General features: G+C 44.5%; 1 long non-coding RNA gene across 2 annotated transcripts in view; it reads right to left on the reverse strand.

Annotated features, from left to right (window-relative positions):
- The window catches only part of LOC138772408 (uncharacterized), a 67164-nt gene that overhangs the window by 23385 nt on the left and 20693 nt on the right, over positions 1–23086 (reverse strand). The window contains exon 1 of one of the 2 annotated variants that reach the window (XR_011359763.1): positions 10502–10589. The exons of the other annotated variant lie outside the window; for it this stretch is intronic. This is a non-coding gene — a long non-coding RNA (uncharacterized lncRNA). Of the gene's footprint in view, positions 1–10501; positions 10590–23086 lie in introns of those variants that run through there. 2 annotated transcript variants of the gene reach the window in all.

Consider the following 23086-nt stretch of genomic DNA (forward strand, 5'->3'; position numbering starts at 1 on the left):
CAAAAATCTCAAGTTTCCCAGTACTTAACAGCTGCTGCATGTCCTGCAGGAAGTGGTATATTATTTCAAATCGGATATGGTGCTCTCTGCTGCCACCTCTGTCCATGTCAGGAACTGTCCAGAGCAGCAGAGGTTTTCTATGGGAATTTGCTACAGTTCCTGACATATTTGCTCAAGAAGAGACATTACCCCATATAGTAACTCGGTCTCACACACTTAAATGAAACTGGGCTGGAACACCACACACAAACTGTACATAGGGGACTCAGATAACTGTATGAGAAAAACAGAACTCCGACTACTATCCTGCAATATTAAGAAATCAATCAGCAGAAAACCTTAAACCAATTTAGATGCAAAGGTGGACAATCCCTTTAAGGTTTGCTATTCAAGGGATTAGCACTTACTGTATGAAGTATGAGCACGACCCTTACCCTATAGCAAGTACCGCATTGATGCTATAATGTCAGGATTTGGACTCGGCAGCCTATATCCTAAGCAGTAATACTAAATCTTGGGATTTGGGCCGCAACACAGTAAATCCGGGATTTGCATAATAGCGCCATACATTCCACATAAAGAAGACGCTGCCTGGTTAACACCGGACGATAACAATGGATGTGTTATACCAATGCAATTCTGCAAATCCCACAGCCGCAGCAGCGAGCAGGGAAGAAAAAATAAATGAGGTTGGCGTTCATGTTACAGTACAGTAAATTAAGAGAGGAATTTCTCTGCGGTATAAATCATTGAGATGCGCTGCAGATCCCATGGGAAATACCCAAATCTGCACAGAGAACTGAGATTTTCCTACTCGTCTCTATTGGTTATGTCTGGTATTGTAACTCACACCCTTTCAAGTGAATGAGACTAAGCTGCAATACCACCTGCAACCTGTGGACAAGAGTGGCGCTATGTTATCTATAGGCTATATCCCTACAGAGGTGGACGCAGTGAGTGCCGATTGGACAAGGGCAGACTGGAGGGACACACTCCATAGGCAGGGGGAATGGTAACACCCAGTTGTCCGTTTTATTTCCAGGAGGAATAACACAGGAAGGAAAAGATATTCCAGAGTTGCTATTTCATGAATGATACAGATAGAGGAGAACTGATAAAAAATTCTATCAAATCAACTGGTGTCAGAGAGTTATACAGATTTGTAAATTACTTCTATTTAAAAATCTCCAGTCTTCTCTCTGCTGCCACCTCTGTCCATGGCAGGAACTGTCCACAGCACAGGGGGTTTTCTATGGGGATTTTCTACTGTTCTGGACAGTTCCTGACATGGACAGAGGTGGCAGCAGAGAGCACTGTGTGAGACTGGAAAGAATACACCACTTCCTGCAGGACATACAGCAGCTGATAGGTACTGGAAGACTTCAGATTTTTAAATAAAAGTAAATTACAAATCTCTATATATGTAAAATAATGTTTCTTTTCGCCGGAGTACCCTTTTAAGTCAGTGACTGGATGATACCCCCCCATACACCTACTAAATATTGTCTTCATACACAGTAAGTGTCCACACGGTCAATGTCCCCACACATAGTAAATGCTCAGTCAGGGTCTCTACAAACAGTAAGTGCCCCACAAACACTAATGCACCCTTACTGCCCCGCACATAGTAAGTGCCCTCTTGATGCCCTCTCACGCAGTAAAGTACTCCACTAGTGCCCCCAATATACAAATTAGGCCCTTAGTCCCCTCCCACACAGCAAGTACCACCACACATAGTAAGAGCCCCCTTGTGTCCCCACAGAGAGAAAGTGCCACGAAACACAGTAAGTGCCTGCACACGAGGGGTGAGTGCCCACCTAATGTTTCCACACCTTTCCACATGTTATACACACCTTTAGTGCTGTCACACATAATAAGGGCCCCTTAGTTTCGCCACACACAGTAAGTACCCCACTAGTGCCCCTACACACAGGAAGTACCCTGTTAGCGCCCCACTACACAGCAAGTACCTACTTAGTGCCCCCACACATAGTAAGTACCCCTTTAGTGCCCATTCACACAGTAAGCCCCACCTTAGTGTCTCCATACACAATACAGGTTTCCTTAGTGTCCCTTATGCCCCCACAGACAGAAAGTGCCTCATTAGTGTCCCCACACACAGTAAGTACCCCTTTAGTGCCTCCAGACAAACCCTCACGTAAACCCCCACCCCCTCACCTAAATCCCTCAGCCTGAACGCACAGACGGGTGCTTGACATCACCATCCCTGTGCAGAGTATAGGCCCTGTAGTCTGCTGTAATAATCAACTGTGTACACATCCTCAGGGCACACATACAGTTGTATGATTCTCAAGGGGGCAATTATAACCGTGACGGCCCCTCCATGTGTATACCCCTGATTGTGGTTAATGATTCAAGAATATATAAGAATTAAATTTTTTATTTAAAAAAAGCAGAAGACTTGACCTGGATGAGGATGGCGGCGGAGGGAATTAAAATGAACGTGTTTTCTCGGCCGCAGTCTTTACCATGGATTACTATCATTTGTCGGCACTCAGCGGACCATGTGAAAATATATTTAACTCCAGGAAAATGTTTCAGTTCAATCTAAAAATAAAACTGGGGGGAAAAAAGTAGAACATTTTCCATCATTGACAGTTCTGACGTCCACCAGCGACCCTCCCGGAACGAGCACAGATTGACTTTACATGGTAGGATTTAATAAAATTAGCTCTGAGCTGTGAATCTCCTGTCGGATGATCTGTGACCTCCGCACTAGGAAGAGATCCTTCATGTCTTAAAGGGAACTTGTCATGTATATGACTATGTATAGAGCAGGAGGAGTGGGGAAAAAATCACATAGTGTTGTAGGAAACAATTCTGTAAAAAAAAAAACTTTTATTCTTTTAAATTGAGAATTATTCTAGGCTTAGGAGTCTAGTGGGCGGTCCTAACAGTGATTGACAGCTATCTCTGCCTAGCTTTGTGCAATCCAATTATCCCCAGTGTTACTGTAGTACAAAGCATATCCAACACAACTGCTCAGATGTGAACAAACCCTGATCCTAGTAGAGAGGGCCTAGAATGAGAGACAAGGGGGCGGAGCGAGGTATCTCAACATGACTTTTACGAGTCTCGGAAAGATGGATGACGACCTCTGTGATTAGAGCTGAAAACGACATGGTGCTAAAAAGTGGATGTACCCTTTAAAAAGAATTGAAGAAACGAGCGTTGGAGACCAGAGATCTGGCCCGGGGGAAGGGGGGCGGCAGAGAATAATAGGCGGTGCAGGCCTAGGGCACGAACACTCTAGGCCCCGCCTCATTGACACAGTTTTTGTGGAATTAAACTTGTTTTTTCACCCAAAAGATGGCTCCAGCAGACATTTAGAAAAGATATCCTGGAAGAACTTTGCCTCATCCAGGGAACAGTTCCAGTGGTTCGGGTTGGGGGGCAGTGGGTACAGATTCACTTTAAGACCCTCTTCTCTTTGCCAGAGTGGAAGTGGTCACAAACAGAATCTCTTGCTCTGGAGGACCTATCCTGACCGGCATTATGCTCATAAATAGACACTGTGTAATACCTCATTTGTCCTGCGGTGGCACTGCAGGGGGAACAAAGCACTTTCCACAGGTTTCCCCACAGATTACACACCATCGCAGTAGGGCGCAGCACAAGGGATCTTTGTGATCTGCTTAATGTAAAGATCCTTCTAGCATGTAGGAATTGCACAAAGCAGACAATCCCTTCAAGGTGGAAAGATAGTTTTCCCATTTACTCTCTGCTACAGCTGAAACAGATCAGAGTCACATTCCTAAAAAATCTTCTTGCTTAAAGAAGAAGTCTGGTAATTTCTAAAATTCAGGAGCCGGCAGGGGAAAAATTGATTACAAGTACCAACTTACCTCTCCCCGTGCCTGTGGTGAGTGGTAGGACTGGCCAAGGAACCCCGCCTGAAGCCATTTTCCCCCTCGTCCTGTCCTGGCTGATGTACTGGCTTCTAGAGATGATCGAACTTAAATTTTTTGGATTCGATCAAACTTAAACCTTCTCGAACCTTCCACATTTGGTTCCCGATGCCTTCCTGTTCCGTGGGGAAGGAGGAGACAGCCCGGGTAACGCCTGAAATTCCGGAATACAGCCTATTACCTAGGCTGTATACCGGAATTCCAGGCGGTACTCGGGCTTTCTTCTCCTTCCCCACGGAACGGCAAGGCATCGGGAATCAAAAGCGGAAGGTTCGAGTTCGATCGAACCAGCAAAATCCTGATGTTCGATCATCTGTACTGGTCGCTCAGCCAATCAGTGACTGGAGCAGCGTCTCTTTGTTGGAGATCCCAAGGCCAGTCCCACCGCTCACCTTGGGCACGGGGAGAGGCGACTAGGCTTAAGACAACCCCTGACTTTTAAGTATTTTCAGGGGTTCGTCATATAAGCCGAAAAATGTTAACCCCAGCCTGACCGCAGCAGGGTTTACTAACTGGAGCCCTGCTGCGGTCAGGCAAGGGTTAAGTAAGGTTGAAAGAAAAACAAAACAATCAACTCACCTGTCACCTGTTCCCGGCAGCTGCGCGTCTCCTGTCATGTTTCCGGCACAGGCAGTGTGATGTAGAAAGGCCTGTGCCGGACATCCCCTAAACTCTCCCGGCAGCCGAGCATCTCATCGGAGAAGCTTGGAGACGCTTGACTGCTGGGAAAGCTTCGGGGACCTCCGGCACAGGTAGAGTGTCTGCATCACACTGCCTGCGCCAGAAACATGAGGGGAGAAGCGCGACTGCCGGTAACGGGTGACAGATGAGTTTAATTGTTTGTTTTTTTATAGTGGTCGCCGCATACGGTGGGGATGCGGCCGTTTTTGAGTTCCCTACCCAGCATATAACCCGGCATCTAAGACGAGCCCCGACTTCTGAGAAGATTTTTGGGGGTTAAAAAGTTGTCTATGGTAAGTTCCTACTTATATTCAATTTCCCCCCTGCCTCTGCCAGCTGACGCATTTTAGACATTGCTGGACTTTTTCTTTAACACCAATTATATCTACAAAAAGTCATGTACCAAAAAAAAAAAAAAAAAAAAAAGATTAAAAAATAAAGTAAAAATATCGGTCTCTGGCTTTACTCTGATCCGTAGAAAGTTTACGACTCCTTAACATGCCAGAGCCTCACCAATGACTTATGACACGTGTAACTGGCTGGAAAAGCCGACACGTACAGCTCCACAGGCTCTTTAAATTCACATATACCGAGAACACATTGGGAGTTTACGCAAACATTGACTTTCCATAGCAACCAAACTAGCTGTCCACCATGGCAACAGCAAAACAGGCTATAAAACACAGGTCGGGAGCTTTATTAAATATCGTATATATCATTTTTTCATCTGACTACTGGCATTAAATTATATATTGACCTGTGCCGTACGTCCCGAATGACTTAACATTTTGTTAAATAGATTGTGGCTTTGGGATCAACTTTTTTAACTTTATTAAAACTTTAAATGGAAAGAAAAAAAAAATTGGAAAAATTTTATTATTGCTATTTGTGTTTAAATAAAATTTGTATGGAAAAAAGAGGTCATAGTCTCTGTCCTCACAAAGCTTTCCTTCGTTCCTACTGTGAATTCACTCATCCCTACTTACCATTGTAACCTTTTTAGAGAAGTACCGTATTTTCCGGCATAAAAGATGACTTTTTAACCCTGAAGAATCTTCTTAGAAGTCGGGGGTCCTCTTATACGCCGGGTATGGTCGCACCATACAGTGTGTGTGTGGGGGGGGGGGGGGGGAATCTCAAAAATTGCCCCATCCCTACTGTATGGGGCAACCACTATAAAAAAAAAAAAAAAAACATTTAACTTACCTGGGGCCCGTTCCCTGAATCAGCGCTCCTCCCGTACCGTTCCCGGCGAACCTCTCCTGGGCAGCCGAGCGTCTCATCACAGAGGCTTGGAGACCCTCAGCTGCCGGGAGTGCTTTGGGAAAATGAGAGAGGCGTGTACGTCACACTGCCTGCGCCGGGAACGGTACGGGAGACGAGCCAATGCCGGGAACGGGCCCCAGGTGAGTTAAATGTTTGTTTGTTTTTTATTTAGCTGCAGTAATCCCCTGACTGACCGCAGCAGAGCTGTGGCCAGGCAGGAGTTAACATTTTCCGGCATATATGGCGAACCCCTGACAATCTTCTTAAAAGTTAGGGGTCGTTTTATACGCCCAGTCGCCTTATACGCTGGAAAATACGGTAGTAACCATTACAATACTGCCCCCTATCAATATGGGTCTGAGCACAGAGCAAGATTTTGGCAATTTCATGACAGCATGATCTGTCAATTTATCTTGTCAACAGAGCCACTACCAATTTGTGTCTACAACTCCTACACAGACCTATGTGTCTCCATGGTTACAGACTGCAAACAAACTACACGTAGTCTGGTCCTACAGTCATATCTGGTCATATCCCTTGCCACATGTTGTAACGCCTGGAGTAGTGGATCCACTGGACCGTCACTAGCGATGGCACTGACCTCACCAGGGAGCGGAGTCTAAGGGGCCGCTGGTTTTCACCAGAGCCCGCCGCAAGGCGGGATGGACTTGCTGCGGCAGGCGACCCCCAGGTCGCTACCCCTGGCTTGGTTGCTAGTGACGGCAGGCGAGGCGTGGCAGGAGTAGTAGGCAGGAGATGGTGCTGGCAGAGGCCTGTAGGCGTAACCGCGGGTGACAGGCGGAACACAGGAGCAATAGTATAACAGAGGAGCAGGAACCAGGAGCAGGGACTAGGGACCAGGTAGCAGACAGGAATCAGGAACAAGGACTAGGGACCAGGTAGCGGACAGGAATCAGGAACAAGGACTAGGGACCAGGTAGCGGACAGGAATCAGGAACAAGGACTAGAGACCAGGTAGCGGACAGGAATCAGGAACAAGGACTAGGGACCAGGTAGCGGACAGGAATCAGGAACAACAGGGAGCTGGGCCAAACGCTATGGGAAGCATGTAGAGGCTCCAACACCTGTAGTGGGGCAGGGCTGGAATTTATAGGAAGTGATTAGTGCAACTTCCAATTAGGGGCGGACTGGCCCATTAAATCTGAGACAGCCGGCGCGCGTGCGCCCTAGGAGGCGGGGACGCGTGCGTCGGCCGGCACAGCGGGTGACAGGAGCGGGGCGAGGTAAGGCGCCCCCCGGTACCGAACTCGTAGCAGCGCCGGGTCCCTGCACATGGACCCCGGCAGCTGCATGGAGAGGTCGCGGCGGCGGCCCGGAGCACGGGACGCCGCCGTGGCCGTGACACATGTTAACCTGTCATAAGTCTGTGTACTTATATATACTCATATGAGTACACAAGGTGTGTTGGTGTGTCTGTCACCATGGAGACACATAGGCCTGCATAGGATTTTCAGACCCAAAACAGTAGAGAGAAACTGTTTTGTGTACTCGTGCTGGATACTGTGAGTCAGATCAGTGGAGCTGTATACTACCACAAGTATACAAGTAATATTTGACAATGCGTTTCGAGGGTTAACCTCTTTGTCAGGTCCATCAAAACAGACACAAAACAGTAGGATATATGTAATAGAAACATATGAAACATTGTTTTGTTTTTTATAATGACAGCGACAGTCCTCCATTCTTGACTTTGGACGCAGTTTTTTGTCTACAGCTCCTATATAAACCTTCTGTATGTGTCTCCATTATTCAAACAACCTTTATGGAGTCTGATCCTGCTGTCACACTTCCTTACATCTGCCCCATGTCCCTTTTTTTCCTGTCGAATGGAAAACTATGTTATTTTCAGGATCAGACTACAAGAAAGTGATTGTAGTCTGTAACCATGGAAATTGCCATCAGATTCCACCTTTGATTTTTCAAAGAATCTGTGAGGAATGAAAAGTGGAATCTGATTGGTTGCTAGGGGCAACTGAGATAATTCTACTTTACACCAGTTTGATAAATCTCCCCCACAGTCCTGCATGCGTGCTACAGACACAAAAGAGTGGCAGATTTTTAATCAGGACTAGTGCATAGTTACTCAATTTATCCCTTTAGAGTTAGGTGTCCGGATTCAGGGGTCCAAATACCGGGGTCCCCACCGGTCCAGAGAACGACAATCGTCCTGCAAGAGCTCAATTCATTGTGGGGACATCATTCTCAGGACTCATTGGGGTTCAAACAGTCAGACTCGATGGAGTTTGTAACCCCCCTATCCTATAGATAGGAGATAAAACACTCAGATGAAAATATCCCTTTAAACCACCCCCCCTTATTTGGCCAAAAACAAAAAAATTTTATGAATATTAACGGGGTACTCCAGCAATTTTTTTTTTCTTTCAATTCAACTGGTTTCAGAAAGTTATATTGATTTGTAAACTACTTCTAATCACCAGTCTTCCAGTACTTACCAGCTGCTGTATGTCAGGAAGTGTGTTCTTCCAGTCTGACACAGTGCTCTCTGCTGCCACCTCTGTCCATGTCAGGAACTGTCCAGAGCAGTAGCAAATCCCCATAGAAAACCTCTCCTGCTGTGATCTATGTTGTCGCTGTCTCAGAGACAGAGGAACTCTATCCCACATATGGTGACATTGCCCACTGATTCGCTCCTTTTGGGACCAGGTTCTCTCGCTGATCACCCAACTACCTGGCCCCACCCCAGTGATCACCCCTGAACTAATACTATTATGGGCCCCCTCCATTCACTACACTCCTTAGAAAAATGACTTGGTCACCCATCTCCTGGCAGCCGCCAAAATGATGATCCCCCTATATTGGAGGTTGACCGATCCCCCCCTCTAGCTAGATGGATCGAGAAGGTAGAGAATATACGGCGTCTGGAGGAGGTCTGTAGCTGGCACTCCCTTCCACATGAAAAGCACACATCTCTTTGGCTCCCGTGGACTACACTATTGCGCACTTATTTTAGCCCGACTATAGGCTCTTAATTTTCACTTTGATACCCCCCCCCCTTCGTCTTTATTGCGGCTCTTCTAAGGAAGCTGGAATGGGGGAGCACGGAGTGTCCCTTTAAGGAACTGTGCATCCAGATGACGGCGCGTGAAGCAGCTGATTAAATACTCGGTATCTCCCGTTGCGGCGGTTACATAACTCTTCGTTTAAATATTTGATTTTGCGAGAACGTTGGGGGATCTGAGCGTCGTACACAGCGGAGGGTCCACGTGACATGTTTGAATCTGTTGCTATGGCGACCGTGTTCTTTTTTTTTTTTTCATATGCAATTTAGAAGAGCTTCATCAATTAGGTTCAATATGTCAGACAACATTAGCTGCTTAGGTTTGCAAGGAATTAGAATACGTTATCCGCATTGTTTATGCTCAATTGCTTGTTTTCTATGCATCATCCTTCGCATTGACGGGATCAGCACATACGGGAGGCGTTTTGTGAGGATGGGGATGACCAACCAGGATTACACTTGTGCCTTTAGATATAACGTGCAAGGAAAACATTAAAATATATGGATACAAGGGCTGCTGATGCCTCTGGGTAACTGTGTCCTGGTAGAATGGGATGGGAGAGTAGGCTCACCGGCATAGCTATGGGGGTTGTAGTGGGTTCCTAAGCAGAAAGGGGGGGGGGGTTGACATACATTGAGTTTGAGTACTGAAGTGATCTGTGGACTATTTGAATGAGTTGTCCCAGAATTGACACTTCTGATCACCATGACCTCTATAATCAATAGAATGGGGGTCCTAAACACTCCTATCTTTTCATTGCATGAATGTAATAAGGAGGAGATTGATTTAATGTCTTGGGTCTACAGGGGTCAATTGGATACCAATTCTCCTTGAGGGAGAAGTCCCATGAATTTAAAGAAAAACAGGAAGGCGGGAGGGGGCGGATTTTAGGAAGATAATAAAGAAAGTATACTTACCCATCCTCATGCCCCTGTTGTGTTGCCTGAACGATACCGGACGGCCACGGCATCCAGCAGCTCCTGCTGCTGGAATTTCCTGCGGGGCTGATGACTCGGGGTCGTGGCATATGGACAAGCCTACCAAAAATTACTTCTGAAACACTTCTGAAATCACCGAAACACCGGAGATTGGTGCAATGGGGACGGGTAAGTATACTTTCATTATTATGTTCATGCACCACCCTGCAATCCTGTATTTTTTAATTTCATGGGAGTTCCTCTTTAAGGTGACTCTGTCATAAAGACACAGAGATCCACTGGGAATTCTAGGGAGGAAGGATATGCAAAAAAGCTCTCACACCACTTAGGCAAAGTGGTGTCCCTTCAAGACAGTGTTTCACTAGTTGTAGGAGTGTTAGAACATTGACAGGAAATATGTCAAGCCAAAAATCTCTCCAAAAGGAAAGACTTCCCATCTGCAGAGAGTTGTTTCAGGGTTGTTGCCCCTCTTCAGTGCAGAGCAGGGTGTTGGCTGGCTAGTAAGAGGACTATCGATGTGGGTCAAAGGGATACTAATTCTCCTTAAAGGGGTTGTCCGGGATTTTTCAATAAACTAGCATTGCATTGACCTCTGTGGATGTTGCATATTCTACATACACTTCTATTTTTTATTTAGAGCGCTTACTGTGTTCTCAGCCTTAGTCACATGACCACTCTGCCTGTGTTTTCTTTACTTCCTGTGAAATTCTGTTCCCTTCTGTTTCCTGTTCCTGCCAGTGAGGGAACAGTGAGTCATCAGGTGGGTGGGGTTATGCATATATTTCTTTAGCCACACCCCTAACATCTAACTGACATCTGAGCCCAGAAGAAACTGCAGCAGTGAGGACAGCATGACAGACTACAATCTCTGTACAGCGCTGCAGCATAGGTTGGAGCTATAAACAGTAAATAAAGGAACTATGGGGGTGATATATCAAAATTTGTACAGAGGAACAGGAAGCAGTTACCCATAGCAACCAGTCAGATTCTGGGTTTCATTTTCCAAGGCCTTTTTTAAAAATGAAAGAAGCAATCTGATTGGTTGCTATGGGTAACTGCTCCCCTGCACAGGCTTTGCTAAATCTTCTCCTATATTGTTACTATTGTAGTGTAAAGATGTACAGTGTTAGGGCAGAGCTGCTGCTGTGTGTAATATGGAGAGGAGAGAGGAGACTTCACCTCATGGCCGTCACCATGTCATCTATCAATCTATTGCTGAGGTAAACTTGTAACAGAATCCTGCCTCATTGAGACCCCGCCCACCAGTAGTATGGCTACTGTAGTGTATATGTAATCCAGGACTACAACTCCTATCATGTACAGGTGTGCTGGGGTTTGTAGTCCTACAACAGATAAAAGTGTGAAAAAACTAGTTGATTTGATAACATAAGTAATTGGCAGCCACTGAGCCACCATGCTGCTCAAAGGGCACTTGTAATAATACAGACATTACCTGCCTATGGGTAGAGTGGGTGGAGCTACAGGCCTGCAGAGCTGTGATGTCACTGCTGACCCCTGTGACCTGGAAGTTCTTTATGTAAACAAACACAAATCCAAAAAGCAGCAACAGAGGAGGATGGAGGCCCGGGGACACAGAGGAGGAAAAAGGTGAGAGAAAACCACTCAGGGAAAGGGACAGATTACAAATTATTCACATTTCCAATAAGAAAAAAATGTTGGACAACCGCTTTAAGTAGAGTCCGTCATAAAAACGTGTGGAGACTAAAAGGCCATTCCTGCTGGCTGCTCCACTGAGATTTCTGAGAAGAAAGGGTATGCAAAATAGCTCTCACACCTCTTCGGCAAAGAGGTGTCCCCTCTAGTCAGTGTTTCACCCCATCTAGGAGTTTTTGGGTCTACAGAAACATCAGTATATATGTAATGTCTCAGAACAGGTGTGCCACTACGTTTGTATACCACCTGTTGCAAGGTACTTCTGTCATGTGTCACATTCTGGGCTGAAGGCTGCTTTTTGCACTTTCACCACTTGGTGTCTCACTCTCCCATAGTCTTGTGCACAGCTGAAGGATTGTAAAGGGTTAATTGTGTTCTTACTGTGTTTTCTGTTCACCAAGCAGTAGATTGGGTGCTTCATACCACACCACCTATCAGACACTGACATCTGTCCCCTTCTAGCACTCTCCCTACCAATAGGAAGTTAGTCCAATTCACCCCTAGTCTCTAGTTCCTGAAGGAAGGGTCTTTTCTAGTTGGAGTTGAGAGGAGACAGATAGAGAGCTAGTGTTCCTGCTAGAATTCACACCAGGGCCTGGCTTGGAGGCCAGGGCCCCTTAAAGGGGTTATCCAGTACTACAAAAACATGGCCACTTTCCCCCTACTGTTGTCTCCAGAGACAACAATAGGGGGAAAAGTGGAGAAAAGTGGAGACAACAGTAGGGGGAAAAGTGGAGACAACAGTAGGGGGAAAAGTGGCCATGTTTTTGTAGCGCTGGATAACCCCTTTAAGTCTTCTTTTAGTAGTTCCTTTAGTTTTTTGGAGTGTTGTGAGAAGCAGTATGCAGTGCCAAACCCACAGGTGGGGTAATTGTCACCTGGGAAGCTTTGTCTATGCGGAGGGTAACACTTCTCAACCTAGTCAGGACAATCAGTCAAAAAACAGATTACTCTGCAGTGGAGCAAAGTGCAAGCAAGCCGACGAATGCCATTGATTCCTGCTGGACCTTCTCGGGGAACCTTGAGAGGTTAGCTTCGCCCAGTTATTCAAGCCTGGGGCTTGCACTACCAGACCTGACACTCCGTGGGCCCTTCTGGCAAAAGGCGGTCTATCTCTTCAATCCTAACAGTGAGTACGAGAGTCTTCAAGTCAGTCAAAAACTTCACTTATCAGACAAGGCTCCAAGACAATATACAGATACTCATCGTTCCTTGGAACATCCGTCCTTTCGCCCTTCCAAAAATCAAAGCCTAGATAGCTGGGTAAATGTGGAGTTCAAATAACGGTGCCATATAGTGCACAAATAATATTACTAAATCATATTCAGATGATAAGGCCACCAGTAGGGATGGTTCGAACCTGGTTCGGGTCGGGTTCGTACGAACCCGAACCCTCGGAAATTATTCCCGCTCTCTGCCCTCTCCGTGGAGAGGGTGGATACAGCGGGAGAACCGCCTGGAAAACTGGGATACAGCCATAATCATAGGCTGTATCCCAGTTTTCCAGGCGGTCCTCCCGCTGTATCCACCCGCCGCACGGAGCGGGCAGACAGCGGGAATCTGATGCCGAGCGTTCGGGTTCATACGAACCCGAACCTCGGCAGATTCGGACCATCCCTAGCCACCAGTATCACACAGTGCCCACATAATCATATTAGGCCTAAGCAACAGTTTCCGAATAATAGTACCAGGCAGTGCCCAAAAAATCAATGCCATATAATGCTTTAGTAATACTGCACATTGTTTAATAACATTTTGATAACAAATATAAATAGTACCGCCATACTGTGTCCAAAGAGTTGTTTCATTCAGTATATAAATATAGTGTCCATATAACACAAGCATAGATAGCTCAAGTAATACCAACACATGGTTTTTATTTTATATATAATACTTCAAGATAGCGCTTAAATAATACAGCCATAGCAATCTCATGTAATGTCTTGTGCTTGCTCTGGTACTTTCAGACAGTGCTGAAATAATACAGAAATAGCATGCTCAAGTATTACCACCATATGGTTTTATTCAATATATAAATAATACCTCCAGACTGTGCTCAAATAATATAGCAATATCAAGTCAAGTATTATCACCATATGGTTTTAGTCAATATATAATACATAGCCATGCCAAGCTCAAGTGATACCACTGTATGGTGTTATGCAATCTATAAATAATACTTCCACATTGTGCTAAAATAGTACAGCTATAGCAAACTTACCTATCATGTACGGTTTTATTGAATATATAAATAATACTTCCAGACACATTTATTGCCAGCACAAGAAATACTACCATTTGTTTTTATCCAATTTCCACAATACTTCCAGACAGTGCTGAAATAATGCCGTCATATCAAGCTTAGGTAATGCCACCATATGGTTATATTCAATGCATAAATAATAGTTCCAGATAGTGCTTAAATGATTCCACCGTAGCAATCTCGAGTAATACCACCGTACGGTTTTATTAATTCTAGGAATAATACTTCCAGACAGTGCTCAAATAATACAACCGTAGCAAACTAAATGAATACCACTATGTGGTTTTATTTAGTGTAAAAAAAAGTAGTTCCATACCGTGCTAAATTCATAAACAATAGCATGCTTATAGAGGTTGTCCAGGAAAAATTCACTTTTCCCCTGTCCACAGGATAGAGGAAAAGTACGAGGTCGCGGGGGGTCCGACCTCCGTATCTCCCACCAATATCCATATCAGGCCCCCAGCTCTATTCATTCCTATGTGGTGCTTGGGTCAATAAGTGATGGCCAACTAATCGTTCGGCCGCCAGATATGGCTCCCGGCCCCCGCAGCAAAGTACTTTAATCTTTCATCCTAATTTTTGTATATTTAACCCCTTGAAGGGACATGTAAACAAAATATCCAAAAATTAGAATGAAAAAATGCTAAAGGCTACTTAAAGGTGAACCGAGTAGGGGGCAACCTGGTTAAATGCTCGAGTCTCCCATTGATTTCAATGGGGTTTATTACTTGAGTCGAGCACTAGTACATTTTAGTGCTAGCTCGACCCTATTGTATGTATAAATAATCCTATCATAGTCTTTAATAGAGTCCAAAAATTTTAATGCTATACAATATTTCATAAAATGTGCAGCAGTAGTGGACCGTCAAAATGAAAGGTTCCGTACAGTCCAATAAAGTAGAATGTCACAGTAAAGCCACGGCATAGGGGGAGAGGGTAGTCACTTTCCCTTGAAGCTACTGTTGTCATGATGATAGACCAAAAAGAAATAAAATATAGCGCTATAGCTATTTTGGATTTAGTGACCTCAAAGCACAAGGGGGCGATGACATCACTGAATCTGCAGCCAGCGAACCTGTCGGCATCATGGAAACAAATGTTATAAAAGGATCACAACAATCGTTTCTACACACAGCTGCCGTTAATTCACTATATAGTAGTCACTAAATAGTATGGCTTTTTGGCACTGTATATAGGCTTCTGTACTTATACATAATGCACAGAACATAGCAAGTGGGGGTGGGGCTTACCATGTGCTATGTACAGGAGAGAGTAGTAGGAAGCCTGGGCTGTGTATTTGAGACTGTCTTCTGAAGAAGGTCCATGGTGTTCCTCAAGGGTAAATCAAGGCTTCCTTCTGATCTCTCACCAGTCACTCTGTGTAAACACCAATGCTGTATGTCCACAGTGTTGCTATGTATTTACCCTCACCCCCTTAGCCTCTTAAAAACAGCAACGACTCTGGCAGCTCAGCCCCTAGTTTAACCCTCTCCTTGCTGCTGTTTCTTTCCTTTCTGATCACACAATTTGTAAACCCTGTACAGAAGTAATTCCTTCTCCCTCCACATCTATAGTAAAGATTTTTTTTTTCTTTCAAATCATCTAGTGTCACAAGTTCAAGATATTTGTAATTTACTTCTATTAAAAAAAAAAATCAGCTGATATCAGCTGCTGTATGTCCTGAAGAAAGTGGGGTATACTTTCCAGTCTGACACAGTGCTCTCTGCTGCCACCTCTGTCCATGTCAGGAACTGTTCAGAGCTATAGCAAATCCCCATAGAAAACCTTTCCTGCTTTCCAGACTGGAAAGAAAACATCACTTCCTGGAGAACATAAGTGATGTCCCACCACGGGTGTTTTTTGTCTCTCTTGTGCACCTGTTAAAAAGTCTTTTCTCTCAGGTTAAAGTGGTGATGAGGTCTTCTTAAGTTTTACCACTAGGTGTCAGTATTTTCTATGTCCTTATTTATATGCACAGCTGAAGCCATGGGTAGGGATTGTCCGGAACTGCCGAGGTTTGGGTTCATATGAACCCGAACGCTCGGCATCAGATTCCTGCTGTCTGCCCGCTCCGTGCAGCGGGTGGATACAGCGGGAGGACTGCCTGGAAAACTGGGATACAGCCTATGGCTATGGCTGTATCCCAGTTTTCCAGGCGGTCCTCCCGCTGTATCCACCTTCCCCACGGAAAAGGGCAGACAGCGGGAATCATTGCCGAGAATTCGGGTTCATACGAACCCGAACCGAACTTGGTTCGGACCATCCCTAGTCATGGGTTAATGTTTCTGTTATACCATGTGTTTATTGCTGACCAATAGGAGTTGCTCTCTCTTTCTCGACCTATCCCTGCTCTCTACACACTCACCCCCTGTAGGAGGAGTAAGTTAGCTCAGTTGGCGCAGTTCAGTTGAGTCTAGTCACAAAAGTGTATAGATGCAGTTAGAGATCCACAGTTCTTTTGCTACTACCACTACGTACACCCTGACCCACACCAGAAATATGTCAGAACAGAGCAGAGCAGTATCCTGATATTAGAGGAACTAGCCTCAATAGGACAAAGCTACCGCAAAGAAGGTCTATGTATCCTATCGTGCAGTGCAGGTAACTGGTACACCTTGGAAACCTAGATACACCCAGATAACCATGGCTGGAGCTTGTACTACCCTACTGGGATGGGTTCGACGATACCAGGGAGCAGAAGGTAGTCAGATCAAGTCTATACATGAGAACAAGTAACTCACTATACAGATATCTTCAGGTTCCATCAGAATACATTGCTACACTGGGTTGGGGCTCCTCTGGACAACTCCTCAACTCTACTTTACTCTACTCCACTGTACTCTACTCTACAAGCACCACTACAACAACCTCTTTAACTTCTTCTCAAGCACAAAAGGTCAAGCACTCTAGAGTACCAGGATTTGTCTATTCTGTGAAACGTGTTTTGTTATTTTGCAAAGTCTGACAGTAAAACTGTTATATTTTTTATACTATCAGGACTCTGTCATCTTCTATATGCACCGGCACCTATACACACAGCACTGTACACCTTGGGTTATTTTTACCCTTTCTGTGGGTGGCGGTACCGACAGTTCGGGTGGGTCAGTTGCCACTCAGGACTACCGTGACAAGAGCCCAAAGGACCCATCGCAACACAACAGGTCACCGACCATTTAAGGAACACAGCCAGCCATACAACAAGCAGGTACTAACATCACACCTGTATGCTGGACTAGCCGGGCGTCACAACATTAACAACTCTGGCTGAGCTGACACAAACGCCAGTATTAACAGCACTGGGTGCAACCTCCTCACCACACATACAGCAGCTGATAAGTACTGGAAGACTTGAAATTTTCTAATAAAAGTATATTACAAATCTCTGGCACCAGTTGATTTTAATTATTATTATTATTATTGCTGGAGTACCCCTTTAAATCATCTGCCCAGTATGGTGCATCATGTTCAGTCCAGCACTATGTCATGTAATAGCACAGAGGAGTAAGTGCTGGACTCCCAGAGAAGAAAAAGGAAGTCTATGTATAGTATGTGTACTACTGGCAAACATGGTCCCACCAACTGAAATGTAGAGAATGAGAAATAGCTGTACACCATGGAGGGGGCACATAGGAGCTTAACAGCCATGAAAGCCCTAAAACCACCTTGTCACCCCTCTGAAGGGTTACTCTACCAAATCTAGGCAGTTCTATAAAAAGTTTTAGAAATGATGGGTATACCATATATCCTCTTGGCCAGTGTCGTGCCCTGGAGGACCTGTCCTGTGCATTACACTTATTGATTTGAATGGACTCTATGTAATACTTTATTTCACCTGTGGTGGCGCTGTAGGGAAACTAATCACTTGCTGTCAGATTTCCTTACAGATCACAGTTGATCGTAGGGGATCCTGAAAGGACACCGTATTTTTAAGGCACCCTTTAACCAAGTCCAATGCACAAAACTTTTTTAAATGGGTCGTCCTAAATTAACAACCAGCAAAAAGGTTTAAAAAAAAAACAAAGTAACTATAACAATTTCTATTTTGAACCTCAGGAACGAGCGCCGATCCGCTTAGTTCGCAGCTAACTGACATTTTAATTCCTTTGTTTTGTCTAAAACCGACAAGTCTGGTAAATGGGTCGTAAGTGCGGAATTACTAAAGAGATTGTAAGTAACAAAACATCAAATGGAATAATAAAGCGGCTGGCGGACCGTCTCCAGGCTGCCGGGGCTGTCATTTATTATTAATTACAGCCTGACAATTAATAGTAATAATAAGGACGATGATTAGATTATTATTATCTCATCGGTCATAGCAGCCAATACGGGAACACACTGTGATTCATCTAGTGCTGAATAGTTATTTGTGTAATGCAACATATGGCAGCCACTGGCGTTCTGTCAGTCCCGGCACTCGTAATTGTCGGGTTTTTGACCTGGCCCACAGTCTCTCCCTGTTGCTTCCAGTTCTGCTGCTGTTCCTGGTTTGGCCTATAGGGTGTGCACACGCACTCTTCCGCTAATTAAAGGGCCAGTGCACGCTCCTAATCTGTCCATACCGACCCGTGACTCTCTTGTCTGTATAACTCTACACTACCTTGACCCAAGCCCGGATCTTCACCTGTGTTAGACCCACGCCTGTTACCATTGGTTGGCATAACAATCATGTATATTAACATTTAAGGGTTTCCCCAAGTGAAGGGTCATCCTTGTCGAGACCCAAACTTCATTCCTGTTTATATAGACACTGTAAATGGTTGTATTCGCTTAAAGGAGCTGCAATAAATAGTATACAATTCTCCCAGCCAAAGACTTGGGAGTTGCGTCTTTCAAAACTTCATCTCCCACCACTCCTTAAACTGTGAGTTGTAGTACTGCAATAATTGGAGGACCACAGTTTCAGAAACAATATTGTGCATTGCTGGTATTTAGCTTTTTTTTGTACCATACAATAGAACAGAGCTGTAATTTGTCATACTCACAATGAGATGACACTGCTGGCCTTGTCCTAGTCCACACAGCAAAGCTAGACAGATGAGCTGCAGAAAACAGGTACTGCTATTGACCCCAGCAGTAGAACAGAGCTGTCATCTGTCATAATGATAAAGAGATGACTCTGCTGACCCTGTCCAAATCTACACAGCAAAGCTGGACAGATGGGATGCAGAGAACAGTCATTACTTTTCAGCCTTTTTGTCCCCAGCAGTAGAACAGAGTTTCCATTTGTTGAAGTAATAATGAGATGACTCTGCTGACCTTGTCCTAGCCTACACAGCATAGCTAGACAGGTGAACTGGAGTAAACAGGAATTGCTACTGAGAGTTTTTTAGTCCCCAGTAGAGACAAGCGAATCATGAGCACGCTCAGGTCTGTCCGAACCTGAGAGTGTGGCATTTAATTAGCGGTGGCTGCAGAGGTTGGATGCTACCCTAAGACTGCCTGGAAAACATGGATACAGCCATAGGCTATAGGCTGTGTACATGTCTTTCAGGAATCCCTAGGGCTGCATTCAACTTCTGAACCCATCGGTTATCAAATCCCACATGCTTGGGTTTGGACAAATCCGAGAGTGCTTAAGATTCGCTCATCTCTAGTGTCCAGAATATAGCTGTTGTCTATCATAATTATAAAACGATGACCTTGTCCTAGTCTACAGAGCAAAGCTGGACAGGTGAGCTGCAGAAAACAAGAATTGCTACCCAGCCTTTTTTGGCCAGCAGCAGAACAGAGCTGTCATCTATCATGATGATAATGAGATGACTCTGCTGACCCAGTCCAAGTCTACACAGCCAGGTGAGCTGCAGAAACCAGGAAATACCAGCCTATAATATGCTCTACCGTGATCCGTGTGAGAATGCAAATAACTGACACCATAATAGGCGGGCGCACCATAAATTGCGCTGCAAATCCGAACTGACAACATTGGGTAGAAAAAAAGGTAATTATAGCAAGCGACAAATCCTGTGCGGCTGGAAGCTTCTAGTCAGCTATAAATATAAACCAATTATCAATTCAGGGAAATGGACTGAAAAAATAATGAAGTTTTATTTCACTACTTAAACCGTGACAACAACCATAATTTTAAGATACAATCTTACCAAATGATCCGCCATTAGCATTCATTGGCAGCATCGGCAGCGGTAAATGATGTTTTCCCTCATGCGACGGAGCGTTGTTTTATCAACAGCCGGATTACTCCGCTTTCCTCTGTGCATCTAATTATTTTCCTTAGAAAAGCAGATGTGATTGACAGGCTTGGTAAACATTAGTGAGACTATAGATCAGCGCTCGCGGCTCGGTAGCCATTAACGTTTTTAGCATCTGGATTATTTAACCCGGCCAATCAAGATAAAATCATCTCAGAAGCATCAAGAATAATTTTTACCAATTATTTTCATATCCATTATCTGGGATTTTCTGGCGGGATTTTATTAGCGGGAAGAAAATGAACTATAAAAGAAAAAGAACATAAAAGTCCAATGATCTAATTTATTATGTAGCTCCAAATCTATCACATAACCTTAGAGTAAAATGATATAGTTCTCTCTTCCCCCAGCCACCACTAGATGGAGCTTAGGAGCTTACTGCATACGGTGTTATTATTGATTTCAATGAAAAAACTGTATGCAGTAAACTCCTAAGCTCCATCTAGTGGTGGCTGGGGGTAGAAATAATTTTATGACTTGCTTATACTTGTTTAGGTACTTATATTTAGCTGTTCTATCGCTTTTTTATCTATCTTTTTGCTTCTAAAAGGGGTTATCCAGCTTTGAAAAAAATAAAAAATAAAATAAAATTGGCCATATTCTCCCAGAGACAGCACCCCTCTTGTCTCCAGTTTGGGTGCAGGTTTTGCAAACTTAGTTCCATTGAAGTGAATGGAGCTTAACTGCAAACCACACCTAAACTGGAGACAAGAGAGGTGCGGTCTCTGGAAGAAAGTGGCCATGTTTTTGTAGCATTGGATAACCCCTTTAAGGAGCAAAAAGATAGATTTAAAAAAAAGTGATAGAACAGCTAAATATAACCAAATCATAAAATGTAATGTAAAATATAAATGTATAATGTATACATAATGTAACATAAAATATAATGTAAGCAAATCATAAAATTATTTCTACCCCTAGCCACCACTAGATCGAGCTTACTGCATTCATTTTTTTCATTGAAATCAATAATCACAGTATGTAGTAAGCTCCTAAGCTCCATCTAGTGGTGGATGGGGGTAGAAAGAATGTTATCATTTCCCTATACTTGTTCAGGTACTGATATTTAGCTGTTCCATCACTTTTTTTTATCTATCTTTTTGCTCCTTAAAGGGGTTATCCAGTGCTACAAAATATGGTCACTTTCTTCTAGAGACAGCACCACTCTTGTCTCCAGTTTGGGTGTTGGTTTTGCAACTTACTTCCATTGAAGTGAATGGAGCTTAACGGCAAACCACATTTGAACTGAAGACAAGAGTGGGGCTGTCTCTGGAAGTAAGTGGCCATGTTTTTGTAGCGCTGGATAACCCCTTTAAGTTATAGCTATAACTTGTAACCAACCCTAAATGCCAAAGGATATTCTGATGACACAAAAAAGAGTGACCTCTAGTGGATAAAGTTATTGAATGTATGTTAAAGGAAGACTCCAGCAACAAATGGATTTTTTCCTCCTGACTTATAGATGGTGAGGGCAATTGGCTGCCCTGCTCCCCCACCATCTTTTCCACCAGGACTTTACCCCATCAGCCTGAAGGCCCTATTCCACGGAACGATTATTGTCCGTATTCGGCCGATATTGGCCACTACGGACGATAATCATCCCGTAGAATATAGTGCAACGATCAGCCGACATCGTTCATGTCGGCTGATCGTTGCAGTCGCTTGTTTTTCAACATGTTGAAAAACAAGCGACTGATATAGCAGCGATCTGCTGCCGGCGCTCCGTTGAATAGGAGCGTCGGCAGCAGACGCTGCTATATCCTATGGGTTGCACGGACGATCAGCGATCACCCGGGCAGCCCCCTCCACAGCTCCCCGCCGCCCCCTCCCGCACTCACCCGCTCACTGCAGCCGCACTGAATAGCGGCGGCAGCGAGACGGGAACGAGGAGCAAACGAGCGCTGAGAGCGCTCGTTTGCTCCTCTAAACGACCCGTGTAATAGGCCCTTTAGGCTATGTTCACACGTTGTAAGAGACCGGCCGTTCCGTGATCTTTCATGCCGCAAAGTTCTGATGCAGTTCTTTGCGGTGCCACGAGGGATCCCGGCCAGAGCGTATACTATGTATATACACTCCGGCCGGGATCCCATAGACGGCTATGTAACGTATATTTCCGTAGAAATCACGGCCGTTGTACAATAGCAGTGGTGTTACGAATATATACGTTGTGTGAACATAGCCTTAGCCTGGAAGGAGGAAATACATATGTTTCTGGAGTGCTTCTTTAATATTACCATATGAGGACAATTCTATTATTGCCACTTTCCTGGGGAAGCCTGTCAGTCTTCCTCTCCTCCTAAACTCCTTGCAGAGTGGTTGGTATTGCTGACAGCCAGTTGACACATTTGCAATGCATAATGTATGTGAGGATGTCTTCAAGGCTTCCATCGGAGACATATGTTGGGAGGATCTGCACTTGTGCCTTGGGAAGCTCCAGTGATGGCATCTATAAATGGACAGTGATGTCACTGGAGACGTCCAAAGTATCTGTTAAACGGATGCCAGGGACAGATGCCATACTTTGGGATCTGTCACCCATAGGCTAATATGGTATCTGTTTGATGTGTTTTTAAAGGATCAAGAAAGGTATGAAACAGCACAGTCAGCTATGCCATTACATACAGTATACTGAAAACATAGGGGGAGATTTATCAAACATGGTGTAAAGTGAAACTGGCTCAGTTGCCCCTAGCAACCAATCAGATTCCACCTTTCATTTTCCAAAGAGTCTGTGAGAAATGAAAGGTGGAATCTGATTGGTTGCTAGGGGCAACTGAGCCAGTTTCACTTTACACCATGTTTGATAAATCTCTCCTATAATGTATATGAAGTGGGTGAGATTTATCAAACATGGTGTAAAGTGAAACTGGCTTAGTCACCCCTAGCAACCAATCAGATTCCACCTTTCATTTTCCAAAGAGTCTGTGTCCTAATCATTAGGAAATGTATCTACTTCCACATTCCCTTTTACTCCATCCACAGTATTTATCTGTCTAAGGTTCCTACCAACTTAACAGATCAATGTCAACGTCATTGGTGGTATAAGAGTATTGGAGGTAAATGCCAATATTCCTGGTGGTCTAGTGCA

This window comes from Dendropsophus ebraccatus, chromosome 1 (genome assembly GCF_027789765.1).
Source record: "Dendropsophus ebraccatus isolate aDenEbr1 chromosome 1, aDenEbr1.pat, whole genome shotgun sequence".
Taxonomy (NCBI): domain Eukaryota; kingdom Metazoa; phylum Chordata; class Amphibia; order Anura; family Hylidae; genus Dendropsophus; species Dendropsophus ebraccatus.